Source organism: Lichenostomus cassidix, chromosome 1, assembly GCF_008360975.1.
Source record: "Lichenostomus cassidix isolate B80296 chromosome 1, HeHo_3.0, whole genome shotgun sequence".
Classification (NCBI taxonomy): domain Eukaryota; kingdom Metazoa; phylum Chordata; class Aves; order Passeriformes; family Meliphagidae; genus Lichenostomus; species Lichenostomus cassidix.
The window spans coordinates 66,492,770-66,507,416 of NC_139479.1; the positions used below are offsets into that span (position 1 = coordinate 66,492,770).

General features: G+C 42.0%; 1 protein-coding gene across 1 annotated transcript in view; it reads left to right on the forward strand.

The window, feature by feature from the left end:
• Nucleotides 1–14,647, forward strand: part of STARD13 (StAR related lipid transfer domain containing 13) — a 285,297-nt gene that overhangs the window by 10,640 nt on the left and 260,010 nt on the right. The window lies entirely within an intron of this gene.

Below are 14,647 nucleotides of genomic sequence, written 5' to 3' on the forward strand. Positions count from 1 at the left end.
TCCCACGTATTTTCTGCACACAAAGTGTCTGTGGCCAAGTTAGTTAAGGGGGCCAGCTTTTGCCAGCTATGTTATTCATCCAACAGCTCCAGGGCTGTCACTGTCAACAACTTGTTCAGCCAAGACAGCCAAGAAAAGCCTTCTGAGGAGCCCAAGCCTTGCAGGCCATTGCAGTAAAGAAAGAGAAACACTGAGATCCAGAACAGGGAGGGCAACTCATGCTAGTCTTCATTTAAAATATCGATATATACAGCTGAGGAATGAAATTACCTAGTATCTAGTTTGTTCCTCTGCCACTGACATTCTCTCCTTTGCATTCCTTTGCCATGAGTTCAGTCTGGATCATGTCCACCACACTGTATCATCTCTCTCCATTGCTGACCCCAGATTAAGCTGCCTGAAAAGCACAGAGCACACGGGAAACAGACTGCAAACTAAGACTGCTTAGTGGGTTTCTCAAGCATTAGGACTCCAGGGACAAGAGACTTGGCTTACAGTTGGTCAGGGAAGGTTCTGCAGCTGCCTGGAGGTGGGAAAACAAAACAGTGTCATTATTTTTACTTTGTTAATGAGAGATCAGGGCGGGTCTCTACAGCTGGGAAGACAAAGGGCAAATGGAAGTCCGGGCTATTGCTCAGATTCAACAGATGTCTCCTAGCCTTCCTGGAGATGATGGTAATGAGAGCAAATAGCTCCTAGCCCTGCCCATAGTGAAGGCTTTCTATGGTAGGAGGACTTTTCTTTGCAGTACAGTGACTGAACAGACACACAGATGGCTTCACAGCCCCACTTCGCTCCAAACTCACTTGAGGGCTGGGGAGATAAGACAACAACAAAAAAAAAAAAAAACAAAAAAAACCCCAAGAAGTAGAAGCAGAAATAAAAAGTAGAAAGAAGACAGAAGAACAAAAGTGCACGTTCACTTGACCACCGTCAGATGAGTATGAGTTGCAGGGCACTACAGAAGTAGGTTTCCAGAAGAAATTTTGAATATGTTGTTTTGAAGATTGTTACTATGTTAGCTATGTTTAAGGTTAAAATTTAATTATATTTAAAGATTTTAACTATAATATAAGCTTTGTTTAAAGTTTACTGTGTTAACTTTAAACGTGAGGGAAAGCGAGAGAGGCAGGTGCTAACCTGGAAGTTGAATCTGCTGCTGTTAACTGGGAAAAGTGAGGAATAATCAGTCTCATAGTTGTAAGTTTTGATAGAAAAGGTGAGCTCAGAGTGGGGCACAAGTTTGTGTCCATGAGTAGGACAAGAGAGGATGACAACTTGAGCTCCTGAAACCAGGATGGAAAGAGCTGTGTTTTGTATGGATAAGTGAGGTAGTTCGGAGGGTGCCTGAATATTATAATGAGGATGGAGTGCTGGCCTAACATTGCCAGGATCTGACTTTCATGGAGCAAGATAAAAGCACTGGTAGCCTAGAGAGAGGATCTTTGTGGTGATGCTTCATGGGCTGTTGCACTGCCACAGTGGTAAAATGAAGGATGAGAATGTCCAAGCAATATTTTAGTAGCACTGCATCTAATACTAAGCATGCCTGTAGCCTATTTGCATCATACTGAAGTGCAGTCCAAATGTGCTTTTTGCCTTCAGGTAGGGTCCAGCTTTATGAAGTCTGGTTCCTGCACACTCTAAAAGCTTCTGCTTTCTGTCTGGCTTCCAATTTCTTGAATACTTTTTCTCCTTTTCTTCCTCTGAATAATTTTCTGTGCTGGTCTCTCTCAGTGCCTAATGTATGTGTTATCATACCAACTATGGCATAGTCTCTGAATTCAAATTCTTCTTTAAAGTATTTTACTTCTGGGTAGCTCTCCAGGGAAAAGTGCCTCATGTGCTGTTGTCTGTTTCATTTATCCCAAAGCACATCCTTGCTCAGGTTCAAGCACATCTGTTTCACATCTCTTTATTCGATGTCACTTCTCAGGCCTTCCTACTTTTCACCTTCCTGCTTCATTGTTTTAATTCTCTATTTTCATCTGATTTACTGTGTCATCTGTGCCAAAGCTATTTGGCCCAATTCTCATCCTAATTATGGAAATTTACTCCACAAAGATGGAGTGAGAGCAGTTACTCTGGTGTTAGCAATACACCAAGACCTGAATCTGGCACTGATTTCTTTTTTGCAATAGCATGTCTGATTTTGGCAATATCATTGAATAATGATCCTGCTTTCATTTAGAGTACTCAATACCAAATGTAAAATTTAACAATGATGAATTCTGGAAAAAAAATCCCTTGTATTGTAATAGTCTGTCTACAAACGACATCATCTGGCAAACAGGAGTCACTAGAGAAGCTTCTTACAATGCAGCCACAACAGGGAACAAGTTGGTTTTCCTAGTTGAGTAAGCCATTAAACCAACGTGACAGACAGAGCCTACAGCAGGAAAGGCTATAAAGCCTACACTTATTTTGAAACACTTAAAAATATTTTGAAAGTTCTAATCTCAGGAATAAAGAGGAAGATTGGGAATTGTTGCCCGGCAGTTGTGAAGCTACAGGAAGGAATAGCACAAATCCTTCAGTTCATCAAGGACAAAATATTTTTTCCATAAATACAGCTTGACCTTCCCCTTGGGCTTCTTTTTCACCTGTTATTCAGCTCACTGAAGCTTCATTTTCTCCAAGCATCACACTTTGGCTGAGAAGACAGCATGGCTTCTTGCCAGATAGAATGGTTTAAAGATATTTCTATGCTTATTTGATTTGCTTTGAATGGACAGAACTGCTGGGTTTTTCACCATCAGCTCCTCAAATTCCTGCAGCAAATCTTTTCTGTTACACTCTGGGTCTCCCAAACTCCTTGCCTCTACAGGTTAGTGGACACTGAAAAAATGTGTAACCCTAGAGAGTGATGACAGCTTTTGCAAAGCATGTTGTTGGCTTGTAAAGATTTGAGCAATGGATGGGGTCTCTCAAGGAATTTAGCCATGCATCCAGAGGCTTGGGAATGCCAGCTGGGGAAGCAGTTCCCTGGCCAATGATCCTTGTGCATGTCTGAGCTGACTCACAGGTGAAAGGGACAGTCTCCAGATCTGCTGAAATCCCCTGCATGAGGTATCCACACAGCTTTTCTCCATGGGACAGAGGGCAAAAAGAGAGGAGACACAAGTAAGGATCTTGGCATCAGTAAAAGGACAAAGAAGTGGTCTTGCTGAAGCTTGGCTGCCAGCTTTGTGCCCTCAGTGCAGCCTGAGGATGGGAAGCACCTGCTGACGGTGTGTGCAAATTTTCATGCAGCTGCACCTTGGTGACTGCCTGTGACATGTGGCTCAGTCCTTTTCCTGGCCACATCGCTGTCAGGAGGTGACATCAGTAAAGGAAATCAGCTGTGAACTGACACGGATTTAACACTGACACTAATTAGAAATATTTCAAAGCCATCCAGCATCTCCTCTTTTCTGTGAGGATTCACTTCTTCTGGCCCTCCGTGGTCTCCCTGACCTTGCCACAAGTCTGTGAGCTGCTGACACTTCATCCCTGAGTTATGACAGGAGTTATGGATCTGTGCAGTCCTGTTTTATGATGATGATTTATCATTTGTATTACAGTCACGACTAGAAGCCTCAAGCAAGATCAGGGCCTCACTGTGCAAGTCACAGTATAAACATGTATTAGGAGACAGTCCTGCTCTGAAAAGATCACAAACTAAAGGTGGGAGGATGAACAGAAACACAGCGAAATGCAATACCTACTGTAAGCTGAGATCAAGCAGCAGTGCTCCTGTCCCCTGGCTCCTGCCTGCCCACATCCACAGCAGGCTCTGCCATCTGCTACTCCTCCCCCTGTGCTCCTCTGCAGGGGTTGTGAAGGGACTGTCACCTTCCTGCCTTGCCACATCTCTGCCCAAGAGACACATCTGCCTCCCCCACTGGGTGCTGCAGCTGCATTGCTTTCATGCAGCTGCTCCATCACCGCTGCTGCAGCACTTCCAAAATTATTAAACTTCCATTATTTCCACAGAATCATAGAATTAAGGCTGGAAAAGACCTCTAAAATCATCAGGTCCAACTGTTAATCCAGCACCACTGTGCTCACCAATAACTGTATCCCCAAGTGCTACATTCACTTTTTTTTTTTTGAGCCTTCCAGGCATGGTGATTCCACTGCTTCCCTAGGCAGCCTGTTCCAGTGCTTTACCCCCTTTCAGCGAAGTTTTTTTTTCATAGTATCCAGCCTAAATCTCCCCTGGTGCAACCTGAGGCCATTTCCTCACATCCTGTCACTCGTTACCCTGAGAGAAGAGAGTGCTTTTTTTACCACTGAACTGATAGTTGTTGCTACCAGCAGACTTGCTGGTTGTCACCTCCAATGCGAGACCAGATGGTTTCATTTCTCTTAAGAGCAAAATAAAACAGGTAACTTAAAATTATTGTAGTCTTATATATGGATCTAAGATATCTTTGGTGCAAGATTGACAGTGTACTAAATTGAAAGCACAGAGCCATACTGTGGGACAGCTGCATCCCATCACCACTTATGAGGCCTAGATCTCACTTTTGGCTCTACCCAAACACTGCCCTTGCTTTGCCTCTGCAGTACGTAGGGGATAATTGGAGGGTAGCATTTTTCCTCCTTTTGTAATTGTTATTGCACTTGGCTTTATGACCAGAGCTGTTCTCTACATATAAAAATGCAGTTCGCAGAGCTTAACCTCAAAGATGGGTGTGTGGACTAGCATCAGCCCTGGGTTTATATGAATAATACATTGAACAATGCTTTGAAAATGTTGTAGAGCTAACATTCCTGTAAGTACAAAACTATACAGAGAAGAAAAACAAGATGCAGACTTGGTCCGAAGATTTTCAAAGAGGAAAAAGCCAGTCCATGCTTATGAAAAACTTGGTTATGCCCATCAGGAAAACAAGGAAATAAAAACACTGAGAGCTGCTCTGCCTCACGCTGCTGATAGGAGCACCAGTGCAGCAGTCAAGAGTAGGCAGACACGCTGAGATGGCATTAGTGTGACAAGTAGATAGTAAATTAAGGGACTCTGGTGGGCTTATAGTGAGGGCTTACAGGAGACTCTGATGCTGGCTAGACTCCAAAGCCTGCTAGAAACAGCAGAAGATGCTGCTCCCAAAGAACCTGGGAAGTGTGGCTTCCATCTAAGGGCATTGGAAACTATCTCACCAAGGCCACTGTCAAAGTTACGTGGACGGCAACCTGTCCTTCATCCATTTTGTAATGAGGAGCTCGACAGACAATGGCACAACTTATAGCTCCAGGCAGATATTCAGCCTGTCTCACAACATCTGAGCCAACTTTTGGAGCTTTCATGACAGAAGATGCTAATTCCAGCCAATATATCCTCTATTCGCCTAATAATACCCCTGTAACTGTGGCAGGTGGCACCAGGCAGACTTTTTCTACCTATTCAATTAATCTTCAGCATAGCTTGAGCACACACAGCAAAGACCTGCATCATAAATACATTAAGGAGTGTTTGCAAGGTGTAGGGATTCCTCTTTTCCTCTCAGAACCAGGGAGGGTCCAGCCTTCCTAGCCCACCTGCATCTTTCCCAGGTGTGCTCCACAATTTGCTCTATATGTCTGTCTAATTCCTTTCTTCATAACACAGTTTCAGCTTATGTTGATTATAGCTGCATGATATAGTAACCATATAATGCAACAAGGAGTGGAAACTTCCCCCACAAATATGTTTCTAAGGAGATTCTTTTACCACTTAAATCTTTTGCATGGATGCAAATAACATTGCAGTAACCAATCTGTGAACTCGCCCCTAGTAGGACCTTTCCTGCTGTTTAATTCATCCCTGATCCTTTTTCCCCCTTTTTTTTTTCCTATTTAATTTAATTTTTTATAACTTTTATTCCTTCTATAAAATAGACACAGAAGTGGTGCTGTCCTTACTGACAGTCAGTCCAACCTCAGTGCAGATGTCACACTTGTCATATGCTGCTCTATACACTGACCAAGAAGCAGCCTCAGCCCAAAATGAATCATCAAACAAATACACTTTCACCAGAGAGCCATTTTTATGCCTTGTCTGTGTGGGATAGCTATTGACAATCCAGCAGTTCAGGCTGGTTTTCCTCTCCCTTTGTTGTCAGAGATATGAGGCTGATCTGAGCTTCTTCAAGGGTGAGATTTAAAGCAAGCGGGACACAGAATTTAATGGCACCAGGCTTTACTACTTCCACTTTTCAGTGACCAAATCCAGTTCTGATGTGGCATGTGGTCTGTAAAGCAGTTTGTCATCATGTTCCTTCAGGAAACATGGTGGAGCTGAGCTGCCAGTTGAGCTCCCATTCAGTATCTGAAGCTCAGACACCCAGTCTGCCATGAGATCTCCCTCCTGAAAATGCGCTGTAAATACAACACCAGCAGCATGAAGAGGTTTAGAGATCAAATCAGCACAATTTATTTTTGTGGAGACATACCCATAAAAAGCCTGGCTGCTGCACTCCTCTTGGGCTGTAGGTATTTACCAAACAACTGTGGGCTACAGCGTCAGCCAGCAGGGCCTTGCAGGCTGGATCACAGCTCAGTCTCTGACTGCATGGGCACTGCAGGAATAAATATGATACCTGTGAGGTGGAGATGTGTTACTAAAGCCATAAAGATAACAACATAGCTCCTAAGTGGAGAAATTTAGTTCAGTGTATATTACTGTTAAATGGCAAAATTACAGTTGTAACAATATGGGGATGTAAATGTAATTGTGTATAACATCGTGTAATCATTAAAATCCACATAAATTTTGCTCACTCAAATTAAACACAAGCGACTACTGCTTGACACCTGAAACATTAGCATTATATTCATGCCATATGGCTGGCATTTTCTGTTTCTTATATGTCACTCTTCATTCTTGTCAGCTGCTCACAAGAACTTGCCAGATAACATCTACACCATTGCCAAAAACGTCTAACAGCTGGTGTAGTACTGGTTAAACACTCAGTAATGTTTCAAACTTTAGTGCTCCCATCTATGCACTAGAGAGCTGGTTCTTGGAGCAGATGTTTAAGCTTTGTTTTTAAATGAACTTCAGACTGCTTTTGTGTCAGTGGTGTGTTTTTATGCTCCATCATGCTGCCGCCTTCTGTGAGATGAATGAGCTCAGCAGCATCCAGCCTTAAAATACATCAACTGTCATGATAAACTCTGTGATAAAAATGCAGCTCAGGCCACCTATTGTCAGAGTTGGTGATGTCTTACATTTCTCTGTGTCTCTGTGATCCTCTTTGCAGCATGGAGATGTGCATCTGCTCAATGCCCTAGATGCCACTGGCTGCTGGAGCCCTTCTCTGGTTCAGACATTGGCACTGAGCATCCTAATGCCCAAATGAGACTCCCGAGGGATCCAAACCACAAGGTGGGCTTAAGGCCCCAGCACTGCATGGGCATGGTTTGGAGCTATGTCTGCCCCAGCTGGGATCAAGCAGCAGGCTCTGTATGGCACCCAGGCTTGCATCTGAAGCGGTCCCTAACCCCACCCTCAGCTTCTAGGATTTGGGACCACTGGTGGACAGCTGAGAACAGGAGACACATTTTTGCCCCTGTAAATACCCCTTAAAAGAGTCCTAATGACTAAATCAGGAATTCTCTAATGTCTTCTGCATGGAAATCAGTGTGAAATCTGCTCATACTGAAATCCATGTAGTTGAATGATTTACATATTAAGATTTATGTTGAGCCAGACACATGAATGCCATTGAATTAAACAAACATCCATTTCATAACCAGTCTGATTTTATGGCTAGAACATGCAGTTCCCTTGGGGCTTTGAGCTTAAAAGTCTGATTTACACCTTTGGAAAAGAGAACTCACTTTTTTTTGCTTTGCTCTTTCCGGGAGGAGGTATCTTACCTTTTGCTCCTTCAGGTTCTCTTCCAAATTGAAGACACTTCCCAGTTTAAACACTGAGTTGAATTTTGAGGCACTGTGATAGAGAGCATTTATTGAGAAGGTGCTAGGACCTCCTTAAGTGCCCACATGGCTTTGTAAGGAAAAAAATGGGGAAAGAAGAGTGCTGGAGAGAGGTGACCTCTGCCCCACCAGAACTGGACAGTTTTATCCTGCTAGGCTGCATTATCTCATGTAGGCAATGACATGTGGGCATGTCTTTTTTACATGGAGGCATTTTAATTTAGGCTACCTTTTGGCATAGGACACACTTTCTGAGCCATGACTCCCCTGTTCTGGCTGCCATACAGGCACACAACAAAAAAGTGACAGCTGAATGAATAAGCTTCCAATCCAACACAAGGCAAGAAACAGAGGTATGGACAGGCAGATAGTGTGGGTAAATAGATAAGTTCATGCTATAGGCAGTGGTCTTAGCATGCCATCACCAGCATCAGGCTTATATACTCATTTTTGCCATGTGGGATGCATAAAGGATATTCAGACTGTGGCTCATGCCTCTCATTTTCCTCTTCCTGGACATGCAGACCTGCTCAGATGGAAGAAGGGCTGGCAGAAGAGCTGTGGACTGCATATATTAAAAAGTACATTTGCACAATTTTTATTCTTTGCAGACGTTTCTGCTGCTATACTGCATCCCTGGAAATTATCCATCTTGGATAATAGATGGAATTAGATTAGAAACAAGACAAGATGCAATTATTCACTGAGGATGACTTGGATCAACTGCTAAAATGGGGCCTGCAGCTGGGCCTGTCAGCATCTGGTTTGTGTGCACACAGAGGAATCACAGAGGATTTTATCCTTGGCATTAGCTGTAATAGGATAAACATATTTTCTGTTTATTGTAACACAGTCTTTTATCTGCATTAAAAATCATTACTGGGACTTTCTCTATCATACAACAGCTGGTATCACTTATTCCAATAAGGTGTTGTCCATGTGAAGTCCCTAAGTTGAAAAAAACTATGATAAAAATGAAAATAAGCTTCATCTTTGATGAGGAATAAAGACATTACCTCAGGCCAGAGAATGGCATCAGGTTGCTCATAAGGCCTTTTCAGTGCTGTGGGATCCAGGGCAGCACCTAATGTCAGCCCACTTATTTCTTCATGCAGGCTCAGCTCTTTTCCTAAGGAAAAGCTTTCCCCCACACCAAAGTTTGCAAGCTCATTCCTGAAGTAGACAAGCAAATGGGACACTCTTAATTAATTTAGATGCTTGGTGCATCCCTTAAAATGATTTTCTACTTCTTTAGGCATCCAGACACTGCTGAAAGTCAGGCCATCAAGACCATGCAAAAGGCATGGTAGGGTTGAGAACAGAGATGCTGTTGGGAGGATGCTGCCCTGCTTTTCCTCTCACGCCTGCTTACTTGTGAATGTGCTCATTGACAGGTCAGGGGTTTGAATTCAGAGGTAAGCAGCAAAAGTGGGAAACTTCTGCTAATGGATGTTCATGCTGGATTTTTTTGGTCTGTAGTATCTGTGGATCATTTTGTTGTAAATCTTTCATTTTACACACTGTACTTGACACTAAAGATCTGGCACAATGCTGCACTCCTGAAACTAAAGATGTTGGTTATCAAACTGTGATGTTCTGCTGCAAAAAGATGACTAAAAAGAATGACATAAGTAGATGTTCCTGGAGGCAAAACATGTAGTACAGTGCAGCTCATTACTTAGTAATGTAGCACACAAATGTGATTGTAATCCATCATTTTTACCACCACCTTGAACAGGATTATAGCCAACTTGTAGGGTCATACAAGTACCCATATGACCTAGGCAGTAAAGTCCTTTCAGCTTAGGCCATTGCAAATCTGTCATTTGCAGTGTTCCATTTATGTTCTTTAGTTTGTGAATGTGAATTATTTGACAGAAATCATTTCAGTGCAAAGGCAACCAGGTGATGCATGTGACTAAGTGTCAGCCAGCAGGTCAGGAAATCGGGGCTGCATTTCTTGCTGTTAATAGGTTTAGCTATGTGACTCTTTTTTAATTATTCTTTTATGTCTCTCTAATGACATAAGACACATTAACACAAAGTTTCCAAACTTAGCCCTTGCCCTGTATATATTTTCTACGTGTACTTAAAGCATTTGATTTGTCCCATTTGCTTCAGCAGCCTAATCAGGTTCATAATCAGAAGAGTATATTTACAGGGTAAGGCTTTCATTCCTTGCAAGACTACAAAAGAGAGGCAAAGCTAAGCATGATGGTTGTGACCCAAAGTTGGTCAATGTTTCTTTAATGTGCTGCTCAGGGCACCACAGCCGTGTGGATGGACCTGCTGCCAGCACCCCACCCATCCCCTCAGAGGCTGCCCCATAGGTCTGGTGTTAGATGGCACTGGATGCACAGTGTGCAAAAACAATCCTGTGTACTTCAATTCAACACAGCTTGCAAAGTGAAGTACAGAGAAATAAAAATAACAAGAAAAATCTGGGTTTCTTTTTGAATTTTACCTTTCCCTCTCTGTTATTTTGCTACAGCATGTCCATGCCTACTGCTGACATGGGAATCAGCAGAAGTAGCCAATTTTTTGTGCACTGTAGAGAGGGAACTGGGCTCTGGTTTAGGAAATCAACCTTCTTTTCAGTGAGAGTATTTCTAAGACCAGATTTAGACGGGCTGAAAGGCTGAAATAGCTGTCTGTATCAAGCATAATTTTTATCATGGCCTTTATCAAAACTTTTGTTGAGACTTTTTAATGCTTTATTTCTCAGAATTCCTCATGAAGCTGGTGAACTTCCTGCAGCTACATAATGTCAGAAGAAATTATTTGAAAGAAAATCACTCAAAGAAATGCAAATAACTCACTGTAAAAAAAAATCAGGTTTTTTTCCCCCCAATACTTCTCTAAGAACTATTTTGCTGAATTTTAACGCAGGAAAACTGCTGTTGTCTATTTAAATTTCTTAACTAACATTTAAGGTTTTCACTTGGCTGACACTTTTTGGCCTTGCATTAATCTTGGGATTGTTTCACAAGAGACCCAGGGAACACCCACTGATAACAATGTCAAACATTCAATGTATTTACTGAACGTTTCCACTTGCTTGATCATTAAGGAATGCCTTGGGTATGAGGTCACCGATGTTGTGTAAGTGTAGAATTTATGGGGTGATTTGAACTATAGGGGAGTCCTGACATGTTTTTGGCAAATACTGTCAGATACTATGGACTGATGCCACTCAGAGTTGTAGCTCTGGGATATGATCAGGTTTGAGCATGAACATTTTGCATTAGAATTCAAATCTTCTGATTACAGAGAAGATGGGAAAAAGGTTATTTGAACAGACCATACATACACCAAAGAAACTTTTTTTGCTAGAACACATTTTCTTGTCTGCTAAAACAGATTAATTATACATTAAATCTTCTGAGAAAAAAAAGGAAAATGCTGTTTTAGAAAATCAGAGGAGAAAGCTTTACATTAATGCAGCATGCAATCATTGTGCTCTCTTTTTTCATCTTTAATTTAGGTTGGAGAGTGCAGCAAAGGACGAAGTTAAGAAGGTGGCAGTGAGGCAGATTCAGAAGCAGCTTGGGCTGTAACTGAGTCTGATCTTCCTAAACTTTACTGCCATGTTTGCCAAAGGCTTGCTGGGAGCCTGGCTGTGCCTATTCCTGGCCTGCTTAAAACTCATTTAAATAATGAAAAAAAACATTCCGTTGGATATTAGCACCTTTTATAAAAAGTGATGATAACTTTGGCTGCCTTAATTTGTCACTTCTCTGTTTGCACTGTTGTGAGAAAAACCTAAGACTTGGAGTACTCGATTAAAACCAAATGGGAACAGGATCTGGACTTTTGCAGCTGCTGACTTTATCACATACCTGCTGCCTGACTTTTCTGACTCTGTTTTTCTTCCAACCTCTTGTTTTGTATTGCTATCTCCTTCAGACAAGGTCCATTTCTCCCCACAGATTTACAGAGTCTGTCATCCGTGGTTATGCTGCAAGACAAGCAACCAGCGAAGGCTGCCACTCATGCAGGACGTTTCAGCAGTTCTGTTCCACTTTCTCTAAAACATTGAAATAAGGCCACTTCTGGTGTTGTGCATATTTTAATCCTTTGCAAAGACATTAACCCTTTGACATTAGTCCCTCTAATTGGACTTTGTTTCACTATCTGAAGTTTTTCCCTTAACATTTTAAAAATTGTGTTGTTGGCTGGTTGCCAAGTATGAGAGACCACAAATAAATGAACAGCATTTCAGCAGTGGTTCTAGAAAGAAATACTCTCCTGGTATTGAATTAGACTGTATTTCTTCATCCCACCTATCATATAAAGGAAGGAGATGGAATAAAATCCATAGAAAGTAGAATAAAAGGTAGAAGGAAGGACAGATTCTAGGAGTTCGAGTATGTATTTGAAAGATAAAGATGAAACAAGACTAGCTGCTCTGTGGACAGGGATTTTCATAAAGAGGGCAGGGCTGAGACACTAAATACTAGATTTCACACATATTTGATAGGAATCCCTAGCAGAAATATTTTGTAAGGATTCTTAGTGGAATATAGACAGGATGATTTTAAGGAACAGTCCTGCTTTTGATATGTAACATTCATGGAGCTCCCCAGTTTTTGGAAATGTGCTGTCTAGCCCTAGAAGTCCCCTTCTCATATGAAGGGCCTTTGAATAATGATTCAGAAATTCTTGACCTGCCCCCTAAAAGATTTTCTTTATTGCTTTTTTAAAAAATAACTTTTTTTATTAAACCCATTTACATGGGATAAATGGGTAAATACTGTGATCTATTTTCCTACCATTATTTTCCTACCCTTATTTTCATTTAATGTTTTGTATGCCTATTGGGATAAGTACTACCCCACGACATAGAAAAGACAATCCCATTTTCTGTGGATGGGATTGAAAATAGGATGGAAAACAAAGCACAAAGGCTTCTGATAAATAGAAAAAAATTGCTTTGCTTTTTAGGCAGGCAGCATTCTCCAGCTGAAAGACTTAGATATTGGAGCAATGAGTGTATTAGTGTAGTGAAGCTGACATTATCAGGTGTTATATATGAGAAATATTATTTATGAGTTGTCACACAGCTATTATTAAGAGACTATTCAGAAGAACACAGTACATCATTGTGACTGTCACTGCACTCACTGCAATCACCGAACAACCAGGCATAGTTAAACAGATCATTTCTTTCACTTTCAGGGCAAATTACACTTATGGTTTATTTATGTGATGGATTCGTTGCATTAGGCATCCTCTGTCAGTGTTTTACGATAGCTCTGGTGGCACAGACCTGCCACTCAGTGCTGGTCAAGTGTGATGGATGGATGGCTGGATGGATGGCAAGCAGACCCCCTGCACTTCTCCACTGTGGAGGCTGGGGAGGAGGAGGTTTTGGGTAAGGAGGTGGGGGAGCTGGCCCTGCAGCTCCAGCCCCTCTCACCTGCCAGCAGTTTTGGAGGACAGTGTCAGGTGACTTTAGGCCACCTCCTGACCATGATTCCAGACAGGGTGGGAATTCAGGAGCTTCCACAGCTGCTCCCATCTTGCTGCCTCACCGCAGACTCTGGGGCTGGGATTCTTACTGTCCTTTGTCCCTGCAGCATCTAACACACACTCAGGTGTCTCTCCAGCTGCACACCACTTGGAGCAAACTGCAATTAATTCTTCCCTGGACTTCCCCACAGCCACAGCTATTTACACCAGGTATTTAAATGCTAACCAAAGAACAGAAGTCAGCCTGAGATTTAGGACTTGAACAGACACTGTTGTCTGAACCCCTACTAACATTTTTAGGTCACATATTGCTTTCAGACTACCAAGCCTTGATTGTCTAATCTCTACACACATTGAACTTCCATTGACTTTAACCTGCCCAGCCATACCCTTTAAAGCCAATCTGCCCCAATTATTGCACCACGTGAAGCCCCGCTGGACCTCTAAATCTTTCAAGAGGTTTGTAATTTGGTGCATTCCCTAAGGAAAACTTGGAAGGGGTCCAGGAAACAAGGCTAATTTAGGAGACAGGAGAATATGTCTTCTGAAGAAATGGCTCCAAGACCTTAACATGTTGGGCCGTGAAAAAGGAGCAGGTGAGATAGGATTTAATTACAGTGTACAAGTACCTAAGGGTAGAACACAGAACTAGGTCTGAATTTCTAGCAAAAAAGGTAAAATATGAGGTCATGGGCTGAAATTGAAGTGTGTATCTCTCAGCAGAAGGCTTCTCTGTATATGTAATAATCTGGCAGACAAGGTAGTGGAAACTAGTAGTAGATGCAGGAACCAATTTATTACCACTGCAGTGTGACCAGGTGGCCCTGCAGATGGTTCTTGTCAGTCATTAGTGGCTCTTTTTCTGTGTTTTTTGGTGTTTCCATCTACTATGCTATTTCGGAGGGCTTCTTCAAAGCTGAGCTTCTGGAGGTTAAAAATAGAAGCAATACTTAAAGGTTAACAGTAAGAAGTATATAGCTTTTTTTTTCATTAAATGCTTTGAATTTTATGTATATGGTAGGTCTGGCAAAATGGCATCATAACTCTCTCTGTGGTCTGGTGCTGCACAAGAACACAGCTAATGCTGTGCAATTCTGAAGAACTTCTGGCAGGCGAAAAGTAAGGTTTCTGTGACATCACAGATAGTAATGTGGCACTGGGAATTCCACCTCATTCACTCTATTAATATTTATGCAGCAGGGGAAAAATAAAAAATCTGATTTGGGAGCTGAGTACAGCATAGGAAGTATGAACTTAAGCTTCAATTAAT